Here is a 13,175-nt window from a genome sequence, read left to right on the forward strand (position 1 = left end):
CTGATTTTACGGGGCGATTAAGAAAAGCCCACTGCCTCCGCGCACTGACGGCTCCTGGAGGTTTCATCACAGTGTGCTGACCACGGGAACGGCCACACTGTGGAATAATTTTTTTAGAAACGTAAACCAACTGTGGGAGACTGGGCTGGTAATGAGATATTGAGCTCTCTCCCCATGGCCCCCGTCGCCGGTTCAGAGTTAGCCCAGCAGCGACCAAGAGATGGTAACAACTAACGGTCGTTGCGTAAGTTCCTTTGTAAAATGAATGGTGTGGGTTCGGCCTAGTTCCTAGGGGACATGTCACCAAAGCTATCACTACTGGCACTAACTGGCTCCCTTATGGCAGCCTCATGGCCCGCCGTTCCACACGTAGGGGCCTTGTCTTCACTAGGTGTGCTCTTACTTCCAGTTAGCTAACACGACATGAAATCCTAGGGAAGACACGGCAATCGTAGTTTAAAACACAAGCTGGAAATGGAGGTTAAACCTTAAACTCCCCCATAGCCTTCATCTTACCCTGCTAACCCACGTGAAAGCTGCAAACTGCCCTGCCTTCACTAGGCTTCTACCTCGTGTTAATTACCATGAGATAAGAACGTCCCCTTCTTCTTAGTGCATTTGCAAGAGCATGTCAGGGCAGGGTTGAAGTACATTGGTGAGACAATGTGGAAAATACCTACACTGCAGGGTAGTCCCTGAACTGGTATATTGGGGTAGCATTTGCAAAACTACATTATTTGTTGCCATGCTAAACACATTGGTATGACATAAGTATGGGGCTTCAGTCATGTACTATGAGTTCAGAACATGCCCCGAGGACGGTGTCATCACATACAAAGCTCTTCTTTATGCAGTACATTACATAAAGAGACACTTAAAGTTATTCAGTCACTATTAAGCAAGCCAGCCCCTTGAAAAACAAAAAACCTATCTCCTCCTACAAAGCTTATCAACCACAGCTCCAGCGTGTTTACAATATGCAACCACTCAGGGGGTGAGAGGAAAAAAAAAAGATCACAAACGGCACAGCATTACACAAGCCTCCACCATGCTGCACCAGGCAGATGCGAATGCTCCGACGCCTACAAATTGACAGCAGCAACATTGCTAATCCCACGATTGCAAAAATAACTTTCCAGTTTGTAAAAAGTGCCTGGTGCAGAGCTCACAGGTGATGCACGTAGAGTAGGGGACAGCAAGAAGGGACTTTCATGTTAGGCAGTGACGGGGGTGGGGAAGACGACCAAGGGAATTTATACCCAGACACACACACACACACACACACACACCCTTCCCCCACCCCCCAACTTTGATGAAAATAGACCAAAGTTCCTATTTTGGCTCCATTCTTGCAATAAGTTCTGCACAGACAGAAATCACGGTGGACTCACCCACAACAAGCTCACTGCAAGAGGACGGCCTTTGTGGCTACATTTGTCCGTTAAAGTCATCTAGAACCAATTAACCTGGAAAATGTATTTATTTATTTAAAGTGAATTTCACGCTGGTGAAAGGTGCCAGAACAGCTTCCCTGGGGACTGAATTCATCTCTCTGTGGCAATGCAAGCTTCCCCTGCATCATCCCAGCAAATGCATCTACCCATACCTACAGGGCTCCATCTCGGCGCAATAAACCCTTCAGTTCTAGGCTTCTTTATTGAATCTTGCCAGCAAGGCAGGAAGGACTCTCTGTTCCACTACCAAGAGTACTGACACCACCAACTCATTTCACATAGGCCACTACTGAACAGCCATCAGATGGTGACTTACTGGTTGCTGTCAGCCTTGAGCAGATATAAGCCAGTAGCTATATCTAGTGTCTAGTAGAAGTTGCTGCTTCACTTCCCCCTTATGAAGCCCCTGAGGAACCCAGCCCACATCATTGTGGGAGTCACCAAAGCCTTGCTCCTGGGCTACCAAGGGCATTCTCTTTGGGGAACAGTAAGAACATTTATGCTCATCAAGTTTTGCTTATACCTTACAATTCCTATTAAGTCATTTATGAAAGGCCCAGACCCTACGGTCCAGCTCAGCTGTGCCTAAAGACATGTTTGTGCGCCCCCAATCCCTGTGACAACCAGTAGCTTGTTTGACCCTCCACATAAATAAGAGCTGCCACAGGGCTGCTCTAACTTCTGTTACCATCCATCCTATTTTACTCCCTCTTAAGGTCTTTGGTTCCCTCTCCAGTATGGTGTGGCCAGATCTGACCTATAAACTAAACACACAAGGTTATCTAACCAAAGTTAGTTTCTTATCCACACAGGTAAAACTCTCATCATCTAATGTTTTTATTACTGCAACTTCTCTCTGGCCCTGACAAATGCCATCTTGCCCTGCTCATATCCATTCAGAATGCTGCCACAAAGATCCTTTTCCTAGGCCATCACTTGGACTATATCACTCTCTTTGAATCCCTCCACCAGCTCCCCCTCCTCCATTAAATCAAATACAAGCTGCTTGTCTTCCCTTTTAAGGTCCTTCACAGTCAATCCCCACCCTACATAACATCTCTCGTTTGCTATCAAGCTGTCCACGCTCCCCTCCAATCCGCCCACAATGCCAGCTGCCACTGCCCACTTGTTACATTTTCAAACAAGCACCTTTGTGCTTTCTCCTCTGTTGCCCCATATGCTTGGGAGGTGCTCTCAGCACAGATCTGCAACGCTACCTAATTATCCACCTTCAAATCCTTCCTTAACCCTCTCCTTTGCCATGATACCTACAGAAAAAAATTGACAACAGCGACACTGACTGTTGGCGTGCAGAGACTATTGCCTATCATGATGATGAATACTGTCTCATTGTTCACTTATGCACCCCCATCTATCTGTATCTATTTGTTGTCTCATCTTATACTTCAATTGTACACTGCTTGGGGTAGGGACTTTTTGTTGTGTTCATATAGTGACCAATGGGGTCCTGGTCCGTGACTAGGTACTATGGCAATACAAATTAATAAATAATTATTAATAATAATATGAAATAAATGTTAATTTCCTCAAATCCTCATTTGTATTATCTACTCTATTTCAGACTATTTGGCCAACCATATTCTGAACTCTACTTCTATCTAAAATAAAATCAAGGGAAAGGATTTCCACATCTTCTCATATCTAAACCAGCCTATATTTTATACATCAATCACTTATATTCTGCTGGTTAATTCACTGCATTCCTTTGCTAATAGCCTTTTTCATCCTTTTGCTGTTTATACATAATCCTATCTGCTATAATGTTTCTACAGTGCCTTTGAGTTAAAGATCTAAGCACTTGACAATTAATCTCCTTTACTCACCTACTTCATAGGTTGGTTAAAAACACAAAACTATTAAACTGAAGCAGAGGGGTCCAATTCAACTTGTCCAAGACAGCAGAACAAGAACTAAATCAGAGTCAAGACCCACCAGTACTTTGTTCTGAACACTAGACAATGATTCCCTTCCTTGATAGCAGAAGAGCTAATGTTATCCATTGCTTGTTCGGTATCTCTTAGTGTCAAAATATCAATGAGGAACATCAGTGTAGTGACCATGGAGTCTCATTAGACACCCCACGTGACGTAGATTTAATACTGCATTGCCTGACGTCTCAGTCCTGCAGATCACACCCTTTGCTGAAGTTGAGGGAAATTTTATCTACACAAGGACCACAAGGTCAGCCCCAAAGCATTCACTTCTACCCTTTGGTTTAATCCTGCTCTCTCATATGCAGGAACTCTTGTCCCCAGAGACTTTACACTGCTCACACAAACACATACAGCCATTAGAAGCTCACAGGGGAAAATAATGGGAAGCAGAGCTCTGCTAATATAATCTGGACTGGAACTAACCTTGTTTGTGCATATGGCTAATGGGGAAGGGGCTGTCAGCAAGGGGAGACAGAAAAGAAGTCCTTATGCATAACAGGCTGCTGTTCTATAGGTCTTCCTGCTCTAGAATAAATAGAAAGAAGAATATCAAACCGATCCACCCTCACTTACACTAATAGACAAGCATGGGTGAAATACCAGACCCCTGAATCTAACCACAAGCATATGCAGGGGTAAGTGGGGAATGGGGCGGTGGAGGTCAGATAAAAATCATTTAGAAAAAGAATACCAAAGCCAAACATCATGCACCATCCTGGAAGTGACACACAATCAATGGGTTTGAGAGAGGGGGTAGAGGGAAAAGCTTGGAGAAGTTAAAGAGAACAGCAGAAGAATAGTGAGGAAAATTAGCTGTCTAGAGCAGGGGTTCTCACTGCAAATTTTTTGGTGGCCACTATTACAATTTTCCCTAAAATAATTAATTTAAGAAAAACAAATAAATATGCACATATACCTGTCCAAATCAGTTATTTACATAGGGTTTTTATTTGCACACTCAATAATAATGTACAGTTGTGTCTATTCTTTACTGTACTTAAACAGAATAGAAACACAAAAAAGGTGTTTTGCATGTTCTTGTCTTTTTTTGGTTGTGGTTTTTGGAGAGTTTTTTAGGCTTACTAGCTAGAAAGTCTGCTCCTGTGAAGTGATATTTGTATATTTTTTAATATCACTTTTCACAGCAGCAGACTGGTTATCTAGCTCTGAGGCAGTGATGAGTGATATTTACAAACAAACAAATACCACTTTTCACATCAGACTTACTCAGCCCTGGCAAGCCAGGGGACATATTAAGCCCTGGATGGGGAGGTGGGTGGGGAGACAGCAGGGGCCAAGGGTGATGGGATGGATGGGTGAAGGGTTGGGGGCAGCAGCGGGGGCCAAGGGTGATGAGGGGGGTGATGAGCCCAGGCCCAGGAAAAAGGAGCCTGCCACTGCACAGCCAAAACCCAGAGCCCAAAGCCCCAAGGTTAGAGCCCGTGGCCGGAGCCTGCCACCTGCCACCTACCACCCCAGGCCTGAAGCCGGAAGCCTGAACCCCACTGCCCCTGGGAAGGTGGGGAACTCACACCAGCTAACTGCTCCTCTTGGACTTGTGGCGCCAAAGGGGGGCAGGGCCCAACCCCTCCTTGCAGCCCAAGGGAAGGAACCGTTGCTTTGCCCCCACCCCCAATCACTGCCCAGGAGGTTGTGGCCACAAGAAAAGCCCCTGGTGGCCACATGTGGCCATGGTGGCTGCATTTGAGAAACACTAGTCTAGAGGGACCAAAGAGCCTTTTCTGGGTAGAAAGATTTTGGGTGTCACAACGCAATAGATGCGTTCATAGTGAAGAGACTGAGTTCTCAATGTTACTTGAGGAAGCATGTCTAGGGAAAACAGCACAGTCCAGCAGTTAACGCAGGGGCTTGGGCAATCAGGACTCCTAGATTCCATTCCCCACTCTGACTCTGTGTGCGACCATGGGCAAATTATCTAACTCCTCTGCTTATCAGTTTCCCCAGAAGTTAAACAGAAATACCACAATCTACCTTACAGGGATGCTGCAAGTCTTAAATATTTGTAAAGCGCTTTGGGATCCTTTGATGAAAGGCACGACAGAAGTGGAAGGTATTATTATTCCTGCTCAACTGAGCTCAATTTGGAGTTTGGTGGAGCTGGTGATGAATTAAAGCATCTAATTAGAGAGAAGACGTTTCTGAAATAAATGTTTCAATCCCTGTATGGGCCATTGATAAAGCCAGAAACCCAATACATCTCACTGGTGGAAAAGAAAGAAGCCTCCACATATTTCTAACTATACCAGACAGGAACCACCTTTCTCTGTTTTTGACTCCCTCCCTCCCTCCCTAAACACACACACACACACACACACACACACACACAAGACGTACACATATCTCAGTTTTTAAAAGACCTTCTTCCTCATACCCCATCAAACCACATAATTCAAACTCCACAGCTAAGAACACAATAGGCAGCGTCTGCTGCCATTAACTGGGTTTTTGGCAGCACACCCCAGTATCCAATGAGGTAAGGCTGGCTACGGTTGGCCAGCCACAAAAATAAGTGGGTGACTCCTGATAGCTGCTGGCAATCTGCTGAGTGGGTGATGAATTCTAAAGCTCAGGAACAAGGAAGAACAGGCTTAAGTCTTAACAGGTCAAGTGCCTTCCACCTAGTGGTGCAGAACAGGAATCTCAGAGCAGTGGGAGATTTAAGAGTGAGCCTCATTCAGCCCTCCTTGGCCAAAAGGAAAGTCACTGCAACATGGTGTTCTCTGAGGTGTTCTCTGAGAAAGGGGTACAAAATGGGGGGGAGCGGAGAATGTGAAAGGAAATTCTTAGGGCTCAAAGCAACAAAGCAATCCAGGTGTTAGAGGAAAATATTTCCTAAGCACCAAACTATAGCTCATCAGACTCTTTTAAACTTGCTAAAGAAATAGCTTGCCTGGAGAATAAGACGGTCTCCTGGTGGCCCCAAAATTAATAAGGTTTCATGGCATACAGCACATACTTATACTGGATCCTCCATATGCCACAGCAACATTGAGAGTTCACCAGCTGGCAAGCTACAAAGCATTGGAACCTAATGGACAATGAGGCCTTATAATCTCTCAAAAATGGAGAGATTAAATTGAGGTTTGTCTACACTAAAGGAAGATCTGTAAAACAGCTGAAGTGTCACATGGCAACATGTAGAGCTACAAGAGTGATTAGGAAGCGTGGAGGGACTGAGATGTGAAAAGGTTAAAAGGGGTAAATATGCTAAGCAACAACTAAGGGAGGGAGCAATCTACAAATGCATGAAGGATGAAAAGAAAAACAGGGAAAGAAAGGGATTTAGCGTGTCAACAAAAAGCTATAACAAGGAATAATGACAAAAAGCTGATAATAATTAGGCTGAATATCCGGAAAAACTGCCTGATGCCAAGGTCACATCTATTGGCTCGTAGAATAGCCTCCCAAAGCAAGCGGTAGAAGCCCCATTGCTTGAGAAGCTAAGATTGACGCTAGCTGCCCATGATATGCCAAATTTTCAAACACCTCAAGTAACATTCCCCAAAAGATACTAAACCCCCTTAAATTTCTTTTGCTATATCTCATGCCAGGATAGAATTTTGGGGGGGAAGTTTAGAAGAGAGTTTTATTTCCTATAATGGAAATGTCTCCCCAGACTAGAAAACCAGGATTTCTTAATCACCTTGTAACCTGATCACATTTGCAATAGTCAAAAAAAATGGCTTACAATAGTCTAAATGCACTAGCATCTAAAGTCCCAACCAAGACTGAGTCCCTGTTATACTAGGGACTATACAAAACACAAAAGATGCTGCCCCCAAAAAGCTTGCGAACTAATTACACAGCAAGATTAAGGCTGGGTGGGTTATGTAAATCAAGCAGGGGTAATAATGAGGATTTTACAGCAATGGGAAACTGTCTGCATCCCTTAACTGTTTACTTCCAGACTTCTTAATGTTTGGGATTTCTTCTGAAGTTGTGGAATTTTTGTAAAGAAGATTTCTGTTGCTAGAAAACTCTTTAATCTAACAGACAAAGTCACATCAAGATCCAATGGCTGGAAGTTGAAGCTTGACAAATTCAAACTGGAAATAAGGCCCAAATTGTTATTGAGGAGGAACCATTGGAACAACTTACCAAGCAATGTGGTGGATTCTCCATCACTTGAAGTCTTTAAATCAAGACAGGATATCTTTCTCTAGTCTAACCACAAGTTATTGTGCTTCATGCATGAATTACCAAGTGAAATTCTATGAGCGGACTAGATAATTACAATGTACCCTTTCTGGATTTAAAAATCTATGAAATTTTGGGAGGGTGATGACTGGATGCCATTGAAACACACTTTAGTTTTAATTTGGGAATTTAAATTAGATTGGATAAAACATTAGGAAGTGCATAACAGGGATCAATCCTGAATACGTGGGGGGAGGGGGATCAAGGAGGGAATGGGTATGAAAGGACCTAGTGGACCTTCCTCTCTAGATAGCACAAATTTATGAACAGAAAAGAGCTATAAATGGTCTAGAAGAGGGAGCAGAAAGAAGCCAGATGACATAAGAAATGGATCCAAAAACTCAACACTGGGAAGTGAAACATGTCTGGTCCTACCAGCCCTTCCTCTTCAATGATGCCTGCCTTCCTTCCCCCCCACACCCCTACAAAAATATAATCTTACAATGGTCTGCTCTCCAAAACGCTTTGTTATAAAAAGCATTTTTCCTTTTTTCTGTTTTGTTTCTGAAGAGTATGATAAGCAAATTGTAATGTAGATTGTTTAGCAAATGTTCTTGGGCATTAAAACAGTTTAACTTACCTAAAAGGGATGTCTCTTTTAGGGGCAAATACTTCCAATTGTTTCAACAAGTATTATAGTAAAAACCACTAACCATTCAATCCAAACAAGACCAGTCTGAAACAATCGTTGCAGTCAAAGTTGTCACACACAAAAAGACACACTGCTTCAAGCTTGTTTTTCCTCTTGCAACAAAAACCCCTCACAATCGCTTATGATGCTTTGGAAACAAACTCACCTCATTTCTTAATATCACATACTAATATCAGCACACAAAAATGACCGACTTCACGCTACTGAGACGATAAAGCACTCAAAGGAAGGAGGAGGATCTTATTGGAGACTATGTCATATCCTAGAAACAGAGCACTGTGTTGATATATTGGATGTGACAAATTATAATGAACATGCTGGGTTATAAAAATCACACAAGGCAAAAATATTAAACGGCTACTCCTAGGAGAGGGAAGGAAGCGTATTTTAAAATCAGAGTCTGACTTTAACCCCATGTCTTCTTGTTGTATGTATAGCAAAGGCATCTTAACAACGAACACTTGGTAGGCTTGCATGTTCTCTAGGCAGGGCGACTGAATTCTTGATGGAGTAATACCATGCAATGGCTCAGAAAAATCTCAAGCAGCAGGAGTCCGCACACAAAGAAAATGAAATATTCATTTCAGTCCAAAGAACGAGAACATCTGGCATTAAGCAGCCAAAGCGCAGCAGGAGTACATGGGTGCCCAGCTTCCCAAGACCGCTTTGCCTGAGAGGATGGGACCAGCCCACAGGAGCGGAAGGCGGCCCAGCGCTCTGGATTATGACTCAAGGAGGAAGCAGGGAAAGGGACAGCGGGCCCGGCAGCTTTACCCGCAAGGATGGAGAGAAGGGCAAAGCCGCAGGAACGCCGGCAGGGCCCACCACCGCCCTAGGGAGCCTGGGGCGGGGAGGCCAGCGAGGGGCAAGGCCGGGGTGCTGCAGAGAGGAGTCCGGGTCGTTTCCTGCGGCTCCTTTAACGGGGTGCATGGAAGGGGGCGCAGTGGGGAGCGCTCCCCCCTCCCGCAGGGGTCTGGCTGCGCCCCCCCCCCCCGGAGCATTGGGGGGGGCTTCCCCCCCCCGGAACATTGTGGGGGGGCTTCCCCCCCCTCCACTGACCTGACTCGGCCGGCTCCGTGCCCATTCCTGGCCGGGCTGCTGCTCTCCCCGCCCGGCATGGACCCGCTCGCTCGCCCGCCGGTGTAGCGGCGCGGCTGCAGCCGCCGTCCCCGCCCGGGGAGGGGGAGCGGGGGGCTGGGCCCCAGCGCGCGGCTCCGCCTCTTCCCAGGGATAGGGCAGGGCAGGGAGCGGCGGCAAAGTGCCCAGCTCGGCAGCAAGGGCGTCAGGGGCCGTCTGCAAAGTGCCCGGCCCCAGGGGGGCAAGGACTCCCCGGCAAAGCCCCCACCTGGCAGCTGGGGAAGGGTGGCTGGGGGCCCAGCTCCCGCAGCACGAAGTCAAGGGGTTACACTGAGCCGGGGTGAGAGCCTGGGCAAACTCAGTGACATCCCCGCCCCAGGCCAGATCTGGCCCTTGAATTCCTGCAAGACCTACCACCCCCAGGAGCATCACTATCCAGACAGACTCTGACCTGGCCAGGAATATCCCACAGCAAAGAGAGTCCCCCAGATTACCACAGTACTGATTTCCACAGGAGCCTTGTCAAACTCTACCAGCCTATACTTGTTACTATTGCAGCCTCCATCAGGAGTGGGGCCCTGGCCTGCCAGGTGCTCCTGCAAACACAGAGTGAGGACTATCCACCCTCTACCTTTCAGTGAGCTTGCAGCCTAGTTTAAAGTAAAATGCAACAAAGCAAGTGTGTCAAACAACAGAAGGGAACCAGAGAAATTATTTTGAAAGTAATACATTAATTTTTTCCATCATCGTCATCATGACAGTTGAAGGAGAAGGTTTTGTACCATGTTTGCAAGTTTGTGCTAGAAATCGAGGGCAATGACTGGCGAGTACCTCTGAGCCTTCCAAGGCCCAAATGTGAGACACAATGTAGCACAAACATCCCAAATCTCTCTCTCTCACACACACAAAATTATTCAGAGCAAACAAGCTGATATGGGATTCATTCCTCTTCTGAAAATAGCTTTCTATAATCTCAGTTACATGATTTTTCCTAATTACAATTAATTTTCAAAATTAAAAGTGAGGGGACACTAACTCTGTGTGGAAAGTAGGTAACTAAAATGAGCGCCATCCATCAAAACGAGATACATTTGAGAGCTTTGTGATACACATACTGTAGCTACTCTTTCATAACAGCTCGTTGCATTTAGTCAGTGCCTTCTGTTCAAGGATCTCTCAGTATAAATTGAATGAATCAAGCCCCAGAACACCCCGGGAGGTTGCCATTATCCCCATTTTACAGATAGGGAAACTGAGGCACAAAGAGTCTGTGACTTGCCTGAGTTGTCAGAGAGAGTTAATGGCTCTTAGGAGAGATTTTCAAATGCACACATGGTATTTAGGCTACTAACTCTGATGGAAAATTAATGGGAGTTAGATGGCTCACTGCCATATGTGCATTTGAAAATCTCCCGCTCTTACAAGTTCAAAACGTATTTTTGACGCATGGGGTGTTAAATAATAAATAGCCAACAACAGAACCCAGATTTCCTGATTCCTGTTTCCTTGCTTAGTTCCCTAATGACCTACCTCTTTATGATTTGTTTCTATTTATGTTATAATAGTCGATCAGAGTAGAAAGAGAATAATTCTATGTTATAAATGTTAGAGCATTATCCCACTCTCACTGTTATCAGCTCTTGTGATTTTACCATGAATCTCACAACACTTGATGTTTTTCTTGAAGTCCCAGACTCCTGGAAGTGTGTGACTGAGCAAGAATCCCCAAGATATTTTTTAAAAATATCTCATCATTTTTTACATTTGGGGTTGGTAATATCAAAACCTTAGCATAAGTACAAAATGTCACTATCAATCATAGAGTTAGACAGAACATCTTGTCTTTAATATTGTTTAAATCCAGATATCACATTTTATTCTGACCTTTTTAAATTCTGAGCCTCTCAGTTTTAAACCATAGGCCCTGACATGTGTTGAGATATTTTTGACAGACAGTTTACAGGAATTCTGGTTTCTGTTCTGCTTTTTTGTAACAGCCTTTCTATTCATTATTTTTGCCTATCACATGTGCAGCAGTACATGGCAACAACACGGGCTTGTGGCAGTATATGGTAATAACAAAACACTTGCCAGAGGGGCCCACATGACACTGGACAAAGAAAAGTGGGCTGTGGGAGACAGGGGAGTTGAAAGGAGAAAAAAAAAATAGTTACAGTCCCACACCGGTAAGACCCTAAGAACTCCAGAACAGCAAGAGAAAGGAGTGGTAAGTTTTGGTTTGCTCTCTATCCCATATTACTCCAGTAACTCAAGAGTTAATTCTTTTATAGAGACCAAAAGAATACTTAGGGCTTCAGAAAAAACATAGAAGACATGGTCCGTTGCCCCAGAGAATGTACAAGCTAAATTTTACAAAGATGACATAGTAAGTTAGGATAACAAATCAGTAGGAAGTGGATGTGATGTGAAAGGATCATGTTGTTACTTGGTGTATACACATGGTCTGAGCCAAGTCCATTTAGCTTCTGTGTTCCTGTTTATTAGACATTCCTGAAAACAGAATCATACATTGTTACAACTACTGTTCAAGCCTACACCCGTGTTTAACTGATTATTCTGGAGACTGAGCAAGTGTGAAAGAAGTGTGGTAGTTTCTAAACTGGGGACAAAATTTATTTTATATGCACATAGCCACAAGCGAGAACATTAAAAGCAAAACAAAAAGACCCACCTTTTTGTGAGCAACATTAAAGACACCATTTGTTTGTCTGACTGGGTTTTATGATAGAAGAAGCTACTGGTGTGGGCCAGGAAGAAAGGATTAATTAAAACCCTCCAACTCATGCTGTTGTTGGCCCATATTGCAAGATACCTTGACCCGAGTCCTTCTGGTATAAACAAGGCCCTGAGCTCAGCTCCCCCACCTACAGAAAATAAAACACAGTAAGTACGTGTGTTGGATCATGGGCTGCTGCTGCATGATCACCAAAGTCAAATCGAGAGTATATTTTCAAGGCAGGAGACACCTATCTTGTGACCACATGTGGGTATGACTATATGTATTACACCAATTTGTTCTCCTCTTGTCTTCATCATCAAGGCCTTTCACAGCTCTTTCCCTCCATATTTATCCACTAGCCTCTTTTCACATTGCTCTCTACCCTTTCTGTTCCAAACAATGATGTCAATCATAACCACCTGCTCATTTGCTTTTCCCACAACACCCCGTATGCACAGAACATGTTCTGTGAACGGATCCATATAGCTGCTAACCTGCCTTCCTTCAAATCCCTTCTCAAGACCAATTTCTGCTGTGAAGCTTACAATAAACTCATCCAATGTTTAAAGGTTAGACAGAGCAGGCAGGCAGGGGCAGCTGAAGAACATTATTACAGCTCAGCTCCAGGTACTGCTAGCAAGAGTGCTCTCAGCTACCATGGTGGAACATGGGGAGAGAAATGACATATGGGCTCCCAGGACCCAAGCCCTATAGGGCTTTATAATAGTATCACATATAATTTTATTTATAACCTGTACACAGAACTGCCAGTGTCAAAGCTCCAATAGCCAGGAGTTTAAAAAAAACAAACCCCAAAAAAACACAAAAAAACCCACAACCACATTTAATTGCACCACAAAGCAAACAGGAAGCCATCACACTCTTTGGAGAATTGCTACTATTTTCTCCATGGGGTTAACACCATTAAACAGGCAGGCAACCACATTCTGCATCAGCTGTAATTTCCAGTGGATCTGCAAGGGTAGCTGGTTCCCGCTCTAATTTAAGCATGATATAAAATCTAGGTAATAAATAAATAAATCATTATTATTATTGAAGTCAAAAGAGTGGTTTTGCCA

At 44.3% G+C, this 13,175-nt stretch overlaps 1 protein-coding gene across 3 annotated transcripts in view; it reads right to left on the bottom strand.

Moving 5' to 3' along the window:
* Positions 1 to 9,441, bottom strand: part of PIK3CD (phosphatidylinositol-4,5-bisphosphate 3-kinase catalytic subunit delta) — a 50,057-nt gene extending 40,616 nt beyond the window's left edge. The window contains exon 1 of one of the 3 annotated variants that reach the window (XM_077837476.1): positions 9,339 to 9,441. The gene's annotated coding sequence lies outside the window, so the exon portion shown is untranslated. Of the gene's footprint in view, positions 1 to 8,280; positions 8,327 to 8,424; positions 8,444 to 9,338 lie in introns of those variants that run through there. The other 2 variants (XM_077837478.1, XM_077837477.1) reach the window with 2 other exon arrangements.
* Between the last annotated feature and the right edge of the window lie 3,734 nt (positions 9,442 to 13,175).

This window comes from Eretmochelys imbricata, chromosome 18, assembly GCF_965152235.1.
Source record: "Eretmochelys imbricata isolate rEreImb1 chromosome 18, rEreImb1.hap1, whole genome shotgun sequence".
NCBI lineage: Eukaryota > Metazoa > Chordata > Testudines > Cheloniidae > Eretmochelys > Eretmochelys imbricata.